This window comes from Chiloscyllium plagiosum, unplaced genomic scaffold (genome assembly GCF_037043375.1).
Source record: "Chiloscyllium plagiosum isolate Xiang-an unplaced genomic scaffold, Cpla_swu_hap1 HiC_scaffold_13, whole genome shotgun sequence".
Lineage (NCBI taxonomy): Eukaryota > Metazoa > Chordata > Chondrichthyes > Orectolobiformes > Hemiscylliidae > Chiloscyllium > Chiloscyllium plagiosum.
In genome coordinates, this window is record NW_028270151.1 from 117,429,490 (window position 1) to 117,445,697 (window position 16,208).

Consider the following 16,208-nt stretch of genomic DNA (forward strand, 5'->3'; position numbering starts at 1 on the left):
GGGAGGGACACGCACACACACACAGTGAGGTAGGGACATGCTCACACACGGTGAGGAAAGTTACACACGCACACAGCGAGGGAGGTACAAACACACACAGTGAGGAGAGTTTCACACACACAGCGAGGGAAGGGGACACACACGCATACACACAAAAACAGAACAATGGAGGACACGTGCACACACAGTGATGTGTCTCTCGGACGTGTAATCGTCCAGCTCTCACTCCAGTCTGCTCCCTCACAGGGTCACCGTCTGTGACTCCCAGGTACAACTAGGCCTCGATCCTCAGTGCTGATTTGTATTCTCCCAGATGTGAGTCAGCCTCAAGCTCCTGCTCCAAGTTGCTCTCTCACACGGTCACTCCCTCTGTGACTCTGTGCGGATTTCGAGCCTCCTGCTCTGCTTTTCATCCAAATGCAGGTCCCAGTCGGCCTTGACCCTCGCTGCTGATGTATATTCTCCCGCTCTGTGCTGCTCTCTCTCAGGGTCTCTCCCCTTGTGACTCCCAGGTAATGGTCGGCCTCAAGCCTCAGCTGCGATTTATAACATCCCATTCCGCACTGCTCTCTTACAGGATCGCCGCTGTGCCTGAGGACAGTGGGAAAGAGGAGGATTAGACAGAGCAGAGGCTGTTACAGTGATTGAGGGAGCTGTAGGGGATGTAACAGGTTATCTGGGGAGCTAGGCCGACCTGCAGTAACTAAAGAACGTTACTGGATGATACAGCGAGAGTTGCAGACATTGAAGAAGGCAAAGGAAATAGACAGATGGTGGCTTGCTCATGACGGAGCTTTGTACAGTCTAAAGGGCTTCAAAGTTTGGGAGAAGATTTGTAGCTCGGGTGCTCGTTTTTCTGGTTCTGTTCGCTGAGTTGGGAATTTGTGTTGCAGACGTTTTGTCCCCTGTCTAGGTGACATCCTCAGTTCTTGGGAGCCTCCTGTGAAGCGCTTCTGTGATGTTTCCTCCGGCATTTATAGTGATTTGTATCTGCAGCTTCCGGTTGTCAGTCCCAGCTGTCCGCTGCAGTGGTCGGTATATTGGGTCCAGGTCGATGTGCTTATTGATTGAATCTGTGGATGAGTGCCATGCCTCTAGGAATTCCCTGGCTGTTCTCTGTTTGGCTTGTCCTATAATAGTAGTGTTGTCCCAGTCGAACTCACGTTGCTTGTCATCTGCGTGTGTGGCTACTAAGGATAGTTGGTCGTGTTGTTTCGTGGCTAGTTGGTGTTCATGGATGCGGATCATTAGCTGTCTTCCTGTGTGTCCTAGGTAGTGTTTTGTGCAGTCTTTGCATGGGATTTTGTCGACTACATTGGTTTTGCTCATGCTGGGTATCGGGTCCTTCGTCCTGGTGAGTTGTTGTCTGAGAGTGGCTGTTGGTTTGTGTGCTGTTATGAGTCCTCGTGGTCGCAGTAGTCTGGCTGTCAGTTCCGAAATGTTCTTGATGTATGGTAGTGTGGCTAGTCCTTTAGGTTGCGGCATGTCCTCATTCCGTTGTCTTTCCCTGAGGCATCTGTTGATGAAATTGCGTGGATTTTGACCCCACCCCGCAGCTCACTAATAGGATAAACAACACACTGAGAAACCTGCAAAAAAAAAAAGGACAGATAACCAGGTTTGACCGACAGAGAATGAAACCTGAAAGCAACAACACCCTCAGATTCTATGGACTACCTAAAGTGCACAAACCAGACATCCCACTCAGACCCATAGTATCACTATCCGGGACACCATCACACAAACTGGCTAAAGAACTACAGCAGAAACTGAAACACCTGATCAGCGGATCCAGACACTCGGCACAGTCAACACAGGAATTCTTGGACATCATCAGAAATATACACATAGACAAGGAAGAAACTATGGTCTCATTCGATGTAACGGCACTGTTCACCTCTATCGACAAAACCCTAGCCAGAGAAACAATAGCCAATCTGCTGAACATACAGAACAGACAACAAGACGGGGAACCTATCAACAAAGACGGCATACTCAAACTACTGGACCTGTGCCTCACAACACACTTCACATTCAACAACCAAATATATGAACAAATCAACGGCACACCCATGGGCTCACCTATTTCTGGACTCATAGCAGAAGCGGTAATGCAAAGGTTAGATCAAACAGTCTTACAGCAAATTCAACCCGAACTCTGGGTCAGATATGTGGATGACATCTTTGTAATCATTAAAAACACAGAAATAGCGAACACACACGGGATCATCAACGCCACACTCACAGGAATCAGATTCACTAGAGGAAGAAAAGGACAACGAACTCCCACTCCTAGACGTGATGGTACAGAGAACACCGAATAGAGAATTCACCACAAAGGTACACAGGAAAGTCACACACACAGACCAAGTCCTGAACTACAAAAGCAACCACCCAACACACAAAAGAAGTTGCATCAAGACACTATTCAAAAGGGCCACAACACACTGTAGTACACCAGAACTACTGCAAAAAGAGGAACAACAACACCTATACAAGGTCTTCACCAAAAACGGATACCCCCGCAATTTCATTCGGGATTGTCTGTATGGATTTGTGAGACGATTGTCCTCTGATATTGATGAGGGCTGTGAAGGTGATGTGGTTTATATGGAGTTCATTAAGGTCTTTGACAAGGTCCCACACGGAAGGCTGGTCCAAAAGGGAAGATCCCATGGGATCCAAGGGAAGTTGGTAAATTGGCTCCACAATTGTTGGAGGGTTGGTTTTGTGATTGAAAGCCATTGTCCAGCGGGTGTACCACAGGGATCTGTGCAGGAACCATTGCTGTTCATTATGGACATTAATCACTCGGATGTGAAAGCAGAAGGTAACATTAGCAGGTTTGCGGATAACATGAAAGGTGAGGGTGTTGTGCACAGTGAGAGGGATGGACTCAGGCTACAGTCTGATATTGATCCGATGATAAACTGAGCAGAGCAATGTCAGATGGAGTTTACTTCTGATCACTGTGAGGTAATGCACTGTAGCAAGTCTAATAATCGAATGATATACATCATGAATGGTAGGTCCTCCTGGAGTACTGAGGAACACAGGGACCTTGGTGGGCAAGTCCCTGGATGTCTGAAGGTGTCAGCACAGGTAGACAGGATGGGGAATACACCTGAACTGGGAGCAGGAGGGGGACGCACATCCTGGTGGGCAACGTTGCTGGAGCTGCTCGAGAGGATTTAAACCCGTCTGGCAGGGCTGTGTGACCTCAAAAAGTCGTAAGGCCAGAAAGAAAGTTGAGGCTGGGGTACAGATGTTCATGAAAGCAATATAAGTAGACAAGGCAGGCAAGAACATAGCAGACAATGAGGGAAAACTGCAGTTATTTCAATGCAAAGGGCCAGACAGATAAAGCAGATGAACCCAGAGCGTGGATGGGAACATGGGATTGGGATACCATAGGTATTACAGAAACACAGCTGAGGGAGAAACAGGACCAGCAGCTCAATGTTCCAGAGACAGATGCTACAGGAAGGATAGAACAGGAGGAAAAACAGGAGGAGAGCTGGTGGTTTTGATTGGGGGAAACATCCCAGCAGTACCGAGAGGGAGTATTCATGCAGGATCGCCCAGTTAAGCGATATTAGTGGAACTGGGAAATAAAAATTGGTCATTAGTTTTCTACGGTCGTACTACAGCAATAGGCAATGGGAGATGAAGGAGCAAATATGTCAGGAGATGTCAGATGTCTCTTAGAGTAATAGGGTTGTAATGATAGGGGATCTGAACCGTTCCAAACCTGGACTGGGATTGCTACTAAGATAAGCATTTGGATGGAAGGAATTTGTTAAGTGTGTTCCGAAAACTCCTAGTCATTATGTAAATGGCCCAACTGGAGAATGGGGCTAAACGTGACCTCCCCTTGGGAAACAAGGTCGGGAACGGGACTGAGGTGTTAGTGGGGGAGCACTTTGGAAAGTTACTACAATTGTATTAGTTTGAAAATAGCGATGGAAAAGGACAGGCCTGGTCCACAAGTTAAAGTTATTCAATGGAGCAAGATAGTATTAGACATGAATTTTTAAAGTAGGTCTGGGGAGGCTATTTGCAGATAAAGGGAAGTCTGGCAAGTAGGAATATTTTAAAACCGAGATAAAAGGAGCGTTCAGCGCCAGCATGTTCCTGTTAGTGTGCAGCTCAATGCTGACTGAATTAGGAAACACTGGCTGAGTTGCGAGGCTCTGGTCAAGAGAAAAGGGGTCACATGTCAGATATAACTCAAGGGAATCCCTTCAGGAGCATCGGGGCTGTAGAAATACACTTAGGATGGAAATCAGGGATGCTAAAAGGGGACACGAGATGGCTTTGGCAGAGAAAGTTAAGGAGAATCCAAAGAGACTCTACAAGTGTATGAAGAGCAAAGGAAGAGCTCGGGACAAAACCGGTATCCTTAATGATCAATGAAGTCAACGATGTGTGAAACTGCAAGATCCGAAACAAATATTTCACTTTGGAACTTACTGTGGATAAAGACTGGGGCGCTCAGGGAACTAAACAGTGTTTGGCCTGACTGCTATTGGAATACTGTGTGCAATTCTGGTCTCAATGCCATCATAAGGATGTCGTGGAACATGAAAGGGTTCAGAAGAAATGACCAAAGATGTTGCCAGGGTTGGAGGGTTTGCGCTTCAGGGAAAAGCCTCAATAGGCTGGGGCTGTTTTCACTTGAACATGGGAAGCTGAGGAGTTAACCGATACAAGGTGTTTGCAATCATGATGGTCATCGACAGGGTCAATAGCCAAGGTCATTTCCCCAGGCGAGGGAAACTTTTCAAAGGGGTCTAAAGGAAAACTGGCTCCCGCAGAGTGGATGGAATAAGCTGCCAGAGCAAATAGTGGAGACTGATAGAAATACATTTAAAAGGCATGTGGATGGGTGTTTGAATAGTAAGGGTTCAGAGGGATATTGGCAAAATTGTAGCAAAAGGGACTAGAAACGCCATGCAGGAGGCGTTTGAAGGGCCTGTTTCCGTGTTGTACATCTCTATGACTCACTGTCTTGAAAGGAGTCCACATTATAGAAAAGGAGGTGCTGGAGGTTTTAAAACACAAAGGTAGATAAATCCCCAGGACCTGATCAAATGGATCTCAGGACATTGTGGGAAACTGGTGAAGAAATTGTCGGGCCCCTCGCAGAGATACGTGTACCATAGAGACCTACGTGTGATAGGCAGGTGGACTGGAGGGTGGCATTGTGGACAGTGAAGAAGGTTTTCTGAGATTACAAAGGGATCCTGATGAAATGTGTGAATGGCTGAAAAACTGTCGATGGAGTTCAATCTGAATAGTTGCGAGGTCATGCATTTGGTACAACAAACACGGGCAGGACGTATACAATTAATGGCAAGACCTTCGGTAGTGTTGTAGAACAGAGGGAACTCAGGGTTCAGCTACATAGTTCTTTGAAGTTTGCAACATGGAGAGACAGGATAGTTTAAAAAAAGGTGCTTGCCTCACTTGCTTTCATTGCTCAGTCCTTTGGATATAGGAGTTGGGAAGTCTCATTGAGATTATCCAGGCCATCGGTGAGTCCTCTTCTGGAATACGGTGTCCAGTTCTCGTCGCCCAGTTATAGGAAGGATACTATTAAGCTGGAAAGGGTTGGGAGGAGAATTACTGGGATGTGGCTGGGTACGAAAGGCCTCAGTATAAAGAAAGGCTGAATCGGTTGGTATTTTTCACTGAAACCTGAATATTGACAGATGACCTCACAGAAGTTTATAAAATCATGAAAATAAAAGACATGAGGGGCACATTGTTACACAGAGGGTGGGTTGTGTGTGAAATGAACTTCCCAAGGAAGGGGTGAACATGGGGACAATTACAATGTTCAAAAGACATTTGGTTTAGTACAGGAATAGGAAAGGTTTGAAGGGACATGATCCAGGAACAGGCAGGTGGGATGAGATCTGTTTTAGAGTATGGTTAGCGTTAACCAAACAGTGTGGTCTGACTCTGACTATGATTATAATGTTGTGTCATCAATTAAGAAAGGCTGCAAGAGAAAGCCAGGGAACTACAGACTGATGAGCGAGACATCAGGGTGGGTCAGCTGTTGGAGGTCATTCTGAGAGGTAGGCCTTACATGCATTTGGAAAGATAAGGCCTGATTACGGACAGCTAGCATGGCTTTGTGCGTGGGAAAACATGTCCCACAAACTTGACTGGAGTTTGCTCAAGATGTGACCAAAAAGATAGACGAAGGCAGAGCAACAGACGTTGTTTCTGGCTTCTGCAAACCCTTGTTCAGGGTGTAACATGATACACTGGTTAGTAAGGGGAGATCACAAGGGATCAGGGAGAGCTAGCCAACTGGATACAAAATGGAATGACAGTGGGAGAGGGTTGTTGTTCAGACTGGAGGCCTCTGACCAGCAGTGTGCTGTAAGGATTGGTGCTGGGACCACTGTTGTGCAACACTTACATAAACAATTTGAGTGAAAATATAGGAGTCCCTGTTAATATGTTTATCGATACCAAGATTAGTGGAAGAGTGGGCAGGGAATATAGTTATCGAAGGGGATGTTAATCAACTGGGCCAAGGAATGAAAGATGGAGTTTAATTCAGGTGTTGGATATAGTTCAGACAAACCAGGGAGGACTAACACGGGTAATGGTTGGGCCATGGACAGTGTTGTAGAAAAGGGAGAGACCAAGGGGTGCAGTTACATTGTTCCTTGGACTGGCATCACAGGGTGACAGGGTGTTGAAAGCAGCAATGGCACACTTGTCTTCATTGGTCAGAGCATTCAGTACATGAGTTGGAGAAATTGGTAACACTGTCGTCAATATTTCTCCTGGGCAGAGGAGGCCACGGGGTGACCTTATAAAGGTTTATGAAACCATGCAGGGTTTAAGTAAGGTGAATTGCCAAGGGTAGGTGAGTCCAAAGCTAGAAGCATAAACGTGAGGTGAGAGAGCAAGGATTTAAAGAGGGAGCTGACGGGCAACATTATCCGCAGAGGATGGTGCATAGATGGAACGGGCCGCCAGAGGAAATGGTAAAAACAAGTACAATTACAACATGGAAAAGACACTCGGGCAGGTACGTGGACAGGAGAAGGTTTGAAGGGATATAAGCCAAACACAGGCAAACGCGACTCATTCCATTTAGGATACCTCGGCCGAAGAGTCATGCCGCACAGAAACAGACCCGATGTCTCCAGTTATTGGAGGAGGAGACTATCGAGACAAGGCATGTTGTATAGACTGAAGCAAGTTACAGCGATACGGATGCTCATCTCGACTGGAGGTTTCAAATATGTGAAATAATTGGTGAGAGGGGAGGAGATGACAGAGATAGGAACTGTTATAGGAGTTAGAATGATTGAAGACACTGGTCCTCAATACAAGCCATAGATACAATGTTGGAGAGGGAATAGGGAACAGAAAGATCCCAGGCAGCATTACCATCCTCTCGTGGGAGGCCTGCTTTCCCCTCAGTTGTTCTGATGCTCCCTAAGAAAGCACAGGCCTGGACTGATAACTGGGAACTCCTGATTCTGTCTCATTACAACAAAACTTGCAGCAGGCTTGGTATTTGAGCCTGAGCTGTGTCTGTACTGTGCTCCCCCTCCAGCACTTTCTCTATGTCATGTCTTGTGAGCTGATGTTTGGACCCCCTTATTACTTTCTGCTCTGTGCACTGGAATGATCTTACCTGGCAGCAGGATTTATTGAAGACTCCCGACCTCCCTGACTTTGTCTTTCTGGCTGACCAACCAACGTCCCAACCAGCAGTTTGCAAGTCTATTGATACAGGAACTCCATGATTACCTGTAGAAGACACAGAAATAGGCAGAATGGGAAATTAGACTAATGCTTTGAGGGTTACACATATAGAATGGCACTGAGCCCACAGAGATCTGGAAAATCCCAGTCTCCATTCCTGACCTGTGCTGCCTCATCTCTCTGGAGTGGAGAATTCTGTTGGCTCATGATCTGGAGTAGCTTCAAAAGTGAGAGACGGTGACAGAGGCAGCAATTAGACCCACACAGTGAGGGATACCCCATGGTGAGGTAGAGTCACATCACCAAACTGCCGGGTCAAACAATTGTTAGGAAGAAAGAGTTTTGATTCATGTTGCACTGGGATATGCAAACTGTGAGCAGGCGAAGTGATGGCCTAGTGGCATTATTGTGTGACAATATATCCAGAAACTCAGCAAGTGTTCTCTGGACACAGGTTCAAATCCCACCATTGCAAATGATTGAATGTGAACCATCCCAGCAGGACTGAGAGAGGATATTCCTGCGGGACCGCCCAGTGACGCTGTGTTCGTCGAATTAATCAGTAACAATGGGTCTTCCCTTTCCTCTGATTGTTCTACAGACCCCGAGAGCCCCGCCCTCCTGCACCTTGACCTTCTCAAGATGGCGGCCCTGAGCGCTCCCTCTTCCCTCAAACAAATAGCGGCCGTGACCCTGGGCCGCTTCCCTGATCAGAGACCGCCACCTCCTAGAGGGTCTTTTTCGGGTTTTTTTTACCTCTATCCGGGATTTGTGAATCCTCTCCGCTCCTTTCTCCCAGCGAGGGCTCCCACACACTGACTCTGAGCGCCGCTCTCTGAAGCCGATCGCAGCCCCTGCCGGAGAAAGCAGCTCCATGTCGCTCTCTCTGTCGTGATCAATGTGACACTGCGCATGCTCTCCTTAGAAACCAAACTGCGCGTGCGTCTGAAGTTTCCGGTGAGTTTATACAGACTATTCATAACTGCACAGAATCATGGGTGAAATATTTGTCATTAACAACTGTTCTGTCGACTTAGAGACATAGAGCTGTCTAGTATGCGAGTAGATTGTTCGGTCCAACTCAACCATACCGGCCAGGTAAGTAAATTACCAGTCGTTCTGAGTTTGAAAAGATGTTTCTTACTCAATTTGTGCAAATCGATTGTAAATATGTACGTTATCAGATTTACATCACAATTATTTCTTAAAATCTCACATTGATTTATGAGAGAGGATATTCCTGCGTAGTGACTACGTAGTGACAACGATCAATCCGGCAAAACAGTTTGCTTTCTGACCAATCCTGAAGCGCTCACACCCGAGAATGCTTTGGGCCCGCTCCTCACTCACTCTGGTTGGAGGACCAAGCCGCTGCTGGGTCCTCCAGTTCCGCCTTTTTCCTCCCATTTGCAAAGTTGATTCGGGCGTGACTCAGCAGCTAAACACCAAAAACATTAAGGGACAAGGGAAGTTAGAGTCGATGCCTTGTGATGCGGTGAAAATATCCTGAATCTTTGACCGGGAGGCTTGGTTCAATTCACAGCGAGTGCAGGTGTGTCTAATAACAACTTTGAACAGGTTCAGACGGAAAAACAAGGGAAGTCAGGAACAGAGTAAAAACAATAGAAAATGCATACAATGTGGTGGGGTTTTCAATGCTCAGATAATTTTAGTCTTTACCAAGTGTTTCAGGGCCCCAGTGGGTCCCAGTACAGACTATTCCACTCCACCGAATGCACAGCCAGATACCACGATTGTGGGGCAAAGTGTTGTGGTGGGATACAGAGGTGCTTTTCTGGAACTCCCTCGGTTTTGGAGTTGAAAATAGGTGAGAAGAAGCAGTGTTTTGTATGGAGTTACCTGTTCCCCTCCTGTTGCAGCAACTTATTATTGCCCTGACTCGACCTCGTGCATTTTTGGTAGAGATCAGTGACATTTCGTAAGCCAACATACAAGATCCGTCACTCTGTTTAAGACAACGGAAATCTCTTGTAGCACAATAGTCATAGAACAGTACAGCTGAGAACAGGCCCTTCAGTCCTTGATGTCGCGCCGACTTGTGAACTGTTCTCAGCTCGTCCCCCGACACTATCCCAAAATCACCCTTGTCCTTATCTAAGGATTGTTTAAATCTTCCTGATGTGGCTGAGTTGTCTACATTAGCAAGTAGTACATTCCACAACCTTACCACTCTCTGAGTAAAGAACCTGCCTCTGACATCTGTCTTAAATCTATCACTCCTCATTTGTAGTTATGCCCCTCGTGCATACTGACATCATCATCCTAGAAAAAGACTTCCATTGTCTACCCTATCTCAACCTCTAATCATCTTGTATGTCTCTATCAAATCCCCTCTTAGCCTTTTTCTTGCCAAGGAGAACAGGTTCAAGTCTCTCAGCCTTTCCTCATAAGACCTTCCCTCCAGACTAGGCAATATCCTGATTAATCTCTTCTGCACCTTTTCCAATTCCTCCCATCCTTCCCGAAATATGGGCACCAGAACTGCACACAATATTCCAAGTATGGCCGCACCAGCGTTTTGTATATTTGCAGCATGATATTGCGGCTCTGGAACTCAATTACTCTATGAATGAAACCTAACACACCGTATGCCGTCTTGACAGTGCCGTCCACCTGCATGGAAACTTTCAGGGATCTATGTACATGGACTCCGATATCCCTCTGCACATCCACACTACCAACAATCTTTCAATTGACCCAGTACTCTGCCTTCCTGTTATTCTTCTCGAAGTGCATCACCTCACATTTAGCTGCATTGAACTCCATTTGCCACCTCTCAGCCCAATTCTGCAGTTTATCCAAGTCCCCCAGCAACCTGTAACACACTTCCATACTGTCCACTACTCCACCGATTTTAGTGTCATCAACAAATTTACTAATCCATCCACCTATGCCTGCGTCTAAGCTATTTCTAAAAATGACAAACAGAAGTGGTCCCAAAACAGATTTCTATGGCACACCACGAGTAACTGGACTCCAGTTGAATATTTTCTATCAACCACCACTCGCTGCCTTCCTTTAGAAAGCCAGTTTCTAACCCAAACTGCTAAATCACCCTCATTTCCATGCCTCTGCATTTTCTCCAACAGCCTACCATGTGGAACCTTATCAAAGGCTTTACTGAAGTCCATGTATACCACGTCAATTGCCCTACCCTCATCTACATGCGTGGTCACGTTCTCAAAAAAATTCAATGAGGTTTGCGAGACATGACCTGCCCTTGACGAAACCATGTTGATTATCTGAAATCAAATTGTTGTGTGCAAGATGATTATAAATCTGATCTCTTATAATCCTTTCCAAAACCTTTCCTACAACAGAAGTCAGGCTCACTGGTGTCTAATTACCTAGGTCATCTCTACTGCCCTTCTTGAACAAAGGCACAACATTTGGAATTCTCCAGTCCTCTGGTCCCAAACCTGTAGAAAATGACGACTCAACTATGAAATCCAAAGGCTCTCCTATCTCCTCCCTAGCTTCCCAGAGAATCCTCGGATAAATCCCATCCGACCCAGGGGACTTATCTACTTTCACTCTTTCTAGAATTGATAACACCTGTTTCTAACTAATCTCGATCCTTTCTAGTCTAATATCTCATACCACATTCTTCTCCTCTACTATATTCTTCTTCCCCTGAGTGAAAACCGATGAGAAATGTTCATTAGCACCTCTCCAATCTCCACAGGGTACACACTCAACTTCCCACTTCTATTTTTGATTGTACCTATTCCTACCCTAATCATCATTTTATTCCTCACATACCTGTAGAAAACTTTAGGGTTCTCCTTTATTCTATTTGCTAAAGACTGCTCGTGTCCTCTCTTTGCTCTTCTTAACTCTCTCTTTAAATCCTTCCTATCTGATCTGTAATTCTCCATCTCCTCATCTGAACCAGCTTGCCTCATCAACACATAAGCCTCCTTCTTCTTCTTAACAAGTGATGCAATTTCTGTAGTAAACCACGGTTCCCTTACCTTATCACTTCCTCCCTGCCTGACAGGGACATACCTATCAAGGACATGCAATATCTCTTCCTTAGCCCAGCTCCACATTTTCATTGTCTGCATCCCCTGCATTTTGCTACCCTATTCTATGCATCATAATTCCTGCCTAATCGCATTATAATTGTCCTTGCCCCATTGATAACTCCTGCCCTGTGGCATGTACCTGTCCCTTTCCATTGCGAAACTAAAAGTATCTGAATTATGGTCATTCTCTCCAAAGTGCTCACCTAAAACTAAATCAAACACCTGGTCTGGTTCATTACCAAGCACCAGATCCAATGTGGCCTCCCCTCTTGTTGGCCTTCGACATACTGTGTCAGGAAACCCTCCTGTACACACTGGACAAAAACTGATCCATCCAACGTACTAGAGTTATAGCATTCTCAGTCAATGTTGGGGAAGCTAAAGTCCACCATAATGGCCACCCTGGTACTTTTGCTCTTACCCAGAATACTTGTGCTAATCCTCTCTTCCATTTCCCTGGAAATCTGTGGAGGCCTATAAAAAAACTCCAAGCAGTGTGACTTCTCCTCTCCTGTTTCTAACCTCAGCACACACTACCTCAGTAATAGAGTCCTCATCAAAAGTACTCTCAGCCACCGTTATACTATCGTTGACTAACATGACTTGCATGGACCCATTGCAGTGCTTCAAACTCCATGAGGCAGCCATACTCTCTATGGCAGACAGACTCAGTCTGGAACCTCCTCTTTCCTTAAGACCTTATACACTGCCTGCATTCCTCCGTTTCCCTTTTGCATGTTCCTTTTCCAACCTACCCCACCTGCATCACTCCACAATTGGAGCTGTCAAGGCCAGAAGTCTGTCAAATAGCCTACCTAACCTTTTCTATCCTCCTTTAAGATTTTTTTTAAAAAAATCATTCTCCTTAATCAATGTTTTGATCATCCATGAAGCACCTTAGGAGATTTGCCATTGTAAAAGATTCCATACAATGCAAGTTGTTGTTGTTTTTGCCGTACTTTAGGAGAAACAGGAATGATGCATTCAAAATTCTAACAAGAAAGTCACTGATAGGCGCAGTGTATAGGCCAGCAAATAATAACATCACATTGGGATGGGCAATAAACAAAGAAATAACTAATGCCTATAAAAATGGTACGGCTATTATCATGGGTGATTTTAATCTTCACGTAGATTGGTCAAGCCAGCTCAGTCAGGGTAGCTTTGAGGAGTTCATTAAGTGTATCTATGATATTTTACTTGAACAGTATGAAATGGATCTACAAGGGACCAAGCTATCCAAGATTTGGCCCTGTACAATGAGACAGGAATAATTAGTGATCTCAGAGTTAGGGATCCTCTCAGAAGAAGTGATCACTGTATGGTTGAATTTAATACATATGGAGAGTATGAAGATAAAATCTAATACCTGGGTACTGTGCTTGGACATGGGGAACTACAATAGAATGAGGGAGAACCTGGATAATGTAGACCGGAAAAAAAGATTTTATGGTGGGACAGTTGATGAGCAGTAAAAGATTTTCAAAGACACTTTGCAAAGTGCTCACCAAAGGTATATTCCAGTGAAAGGGAAGGACTGTAAGAAAAGGCGTTCTCTGCGATGGATATCTAAGGAAAGTGATCAAATTGAAAGGCATACAAAGTGGCCAAAACCAGCATGAAACTAGAACTGGGAAAACTTTAAAGCTCAACAGAAAGCCACAGAAGAGCTTCAAAGAAATGTAAGATAGAACATGAGAAAAATAAACGAGCACAGACTCTAAGGACAGAGAGCAAAGGTTTATATAAACATACATAATGAGAAAAGAGTGGGTAAAGTAAATGTTGGTCCTTTGGAAAAAAAAGGAGAATTTAGTTATGGGATATCACAGTGGAGGATACTAATATCTTGCCAGTAATTACCAAAGAGACAAAGGTAGGGGAGGATTTGGCAACTTTCATTATTACGGAACAGCTAGTTTTGGACTGTTGGAGGTAATTGAGCTAATAATAGAAAATTCTCCTGACCCTGACAGAATATATCCCAGAGTACTAAAAGAGATGCCAGGAGAAATAGTAAATGCACTGAGAGTAATTTTCCAAAATTCCCTGGACATTGTGGCAGTCCCAGCAGATTGGAAAGCAGCAAAAGTGACACCACTATTTCAAAAAGGAGGTGGACAAAAAATGGGGAATTATAAACCAGTTAGCTTTTTCTCTGTAGTGGGAAAGATGCTTGGGACCATTATCAAGGAAGAAATAGCAATGACTCGATAGAAATTATCCCATTGGACAGACGCAGGGTTCATGAAGTGCACGTCATGCTTGACAAATATTTTGGAATTATATGAAAACATTTCGAGCAAGGTGGACAACGGGAACCCAGTGGATATGGTACCTGGATTTCCAAAAAGTCTTCAACAAGGTACTGTGCAAGAGGCTGTTGCAAAATATAAGGGTGCATGGCATTAGGGGTAGAATGTTAGCATGGATAGCAGATTGGTTGACTAACAGGAAGCAAAGTGTGGGGATAAATGCGTATTATTCTGGCTGGCAATCAGCGACTAGTAGTGTGCCTCAGGGCTCAGTGTTGGGACTGCGATTATTTAGAATTGATACAGATGATTTGGAGGTGGGGACCACATGTAGGGTGTCAAAGTTTGCATATGACACTAAGATGAGTAGCAGGACAATGTGTGCGGATGACTGTGAAAAGTTTGTGAGAAGATTTGTCGCTCGGGTGCTGGTTGTTGTGGTTCTGTTCGCCGAGCTGGGAATATGTGTTGCAGATGTTTTGTCCCCTGTCTCGGTGACATCCTCAGTGCTTGGGAGCCTCCTGTGAAGCGCTTCTGTGATCTTTACTCCGGCATTTGTAGTAGTTTGAATCTGCCGCTTCTGGTTGTCAGTTCCAACTGTCCGTTGCAGTGGCCGGTATATTGGGTTCAAATCGATGTGCTTATTGATTGAATCTGTGGATGAGTGCCATGCCTCTAGGAATTCCCTGGCTGTTCTCTGTTTGGCTTGTCCTATAATAGTAGTGTTGTCCCAGTCGAATTCATGTTGCTTGTCGTCTGCGTGTGTGACTACTAAGGATAGCTGGTCTTGTCATTTCGTGGCTAGTTGGTGTTCATGGATGCGGATCGTTAGCTGTCTTCCTGTTAGTCCTATGTAGTGTTTTGTGCAGTCCTGGAATGGGACTTTGTACACTATATTGGTTTTGCTCATGCTGGGTATCGGGTCCTTCGTTCTGGTGAGTTGTTGTCTGAGAGTGGCTGTTGGTTTGTGTGCTGTTATGTGTCCTAGTGGTCGCAGTAGTCTGGCTGTCAGTTCGGAAATGCTCTTGATGTATGGTCGTGTGGCTAGTCCTTTGGGCTATGGCATGTCCTCGTTCCGTTGTCTTGAAAGGTTTCAAAAAAGACTTAGAAGGATGTTGTTAGGGTTGGAGGATTTGAGCTACAGTGTGAGGCGTAAAAGGCTGGGGCTGTTTTCCCTGGAGTGCCATAGGCTGAGCGGTGGTGTTATGGAGGTTTATACAATCATGAGGGGCATAAATAGAGTAAATGAACAAGGTGTTTGCCCTGGAATGGTGGTTTCCAGATGTAGAGGGCATTGCTTTAGGTTGAACGGATAAAATTTCAAAGGGGCCTAAAGGACAACTCTTTTATGCAGTGGGTGGAATGAGCTGCCAGAGGAGGTGGTGGAGGCTAGTACAATTAAAACATGTTAAAGGCATCTAAATAGACACATGATATGATTAGGAAGCGTTTACAGTGCTGGCAAATGGGAATAGACTAGGTTCGGATACCTGTTTGGCAAGGATGGGTTAGACTGAAGGGTCTGTGTCGGTACTATACATCTCTATGACTGTGGGATCATAACAGCTTATACTGCTCTGCTTCATCTCTGGGCTCCCTCATGACCACGTTTGTCAATATCTAGCTTCCTCAATCTCGAACAATGGGTGTATTTTTGTTCTGTTTGGAATTTTACTATTATTTTTGCAGACATTTTTGTAAGTTAATTTTTCACTGCCGCCAAGCCCCTGACCATGTGCTGCTTATCAATATTTTCTGAAAATCATTAACAGTCAAGAATTCCTTTTTCCAATAAGCAAGTGTATCTTCCTTCCATTTCTGACTATCTCATTCTGCACCATTTTCATTCCCTGTAATCCATTTTGCACTCCTTGAAACATCAACTGTGTTTCTCCTTCCACAGAAACCAGTGATTAATGCCAAAGCCCTGTCGCCTGTGGAGAGGGTGATGTTTGACTTTCTTGTACAGCTGCAGTTTGTGTGGTGAAAGTGGTCCCACAATGTGGTTGGATAAGAGACATTACAGAGTATTCATTCAGCAACAGTAAAGATCTGAAGATAATGTCCAAATCAACAATAGTTTGTATTTTTATTGTCATGCTTATAATTCCACAAAAATATTATTGAGAATTTTAGACAAAAGGCCAGAGATGGTGATAAT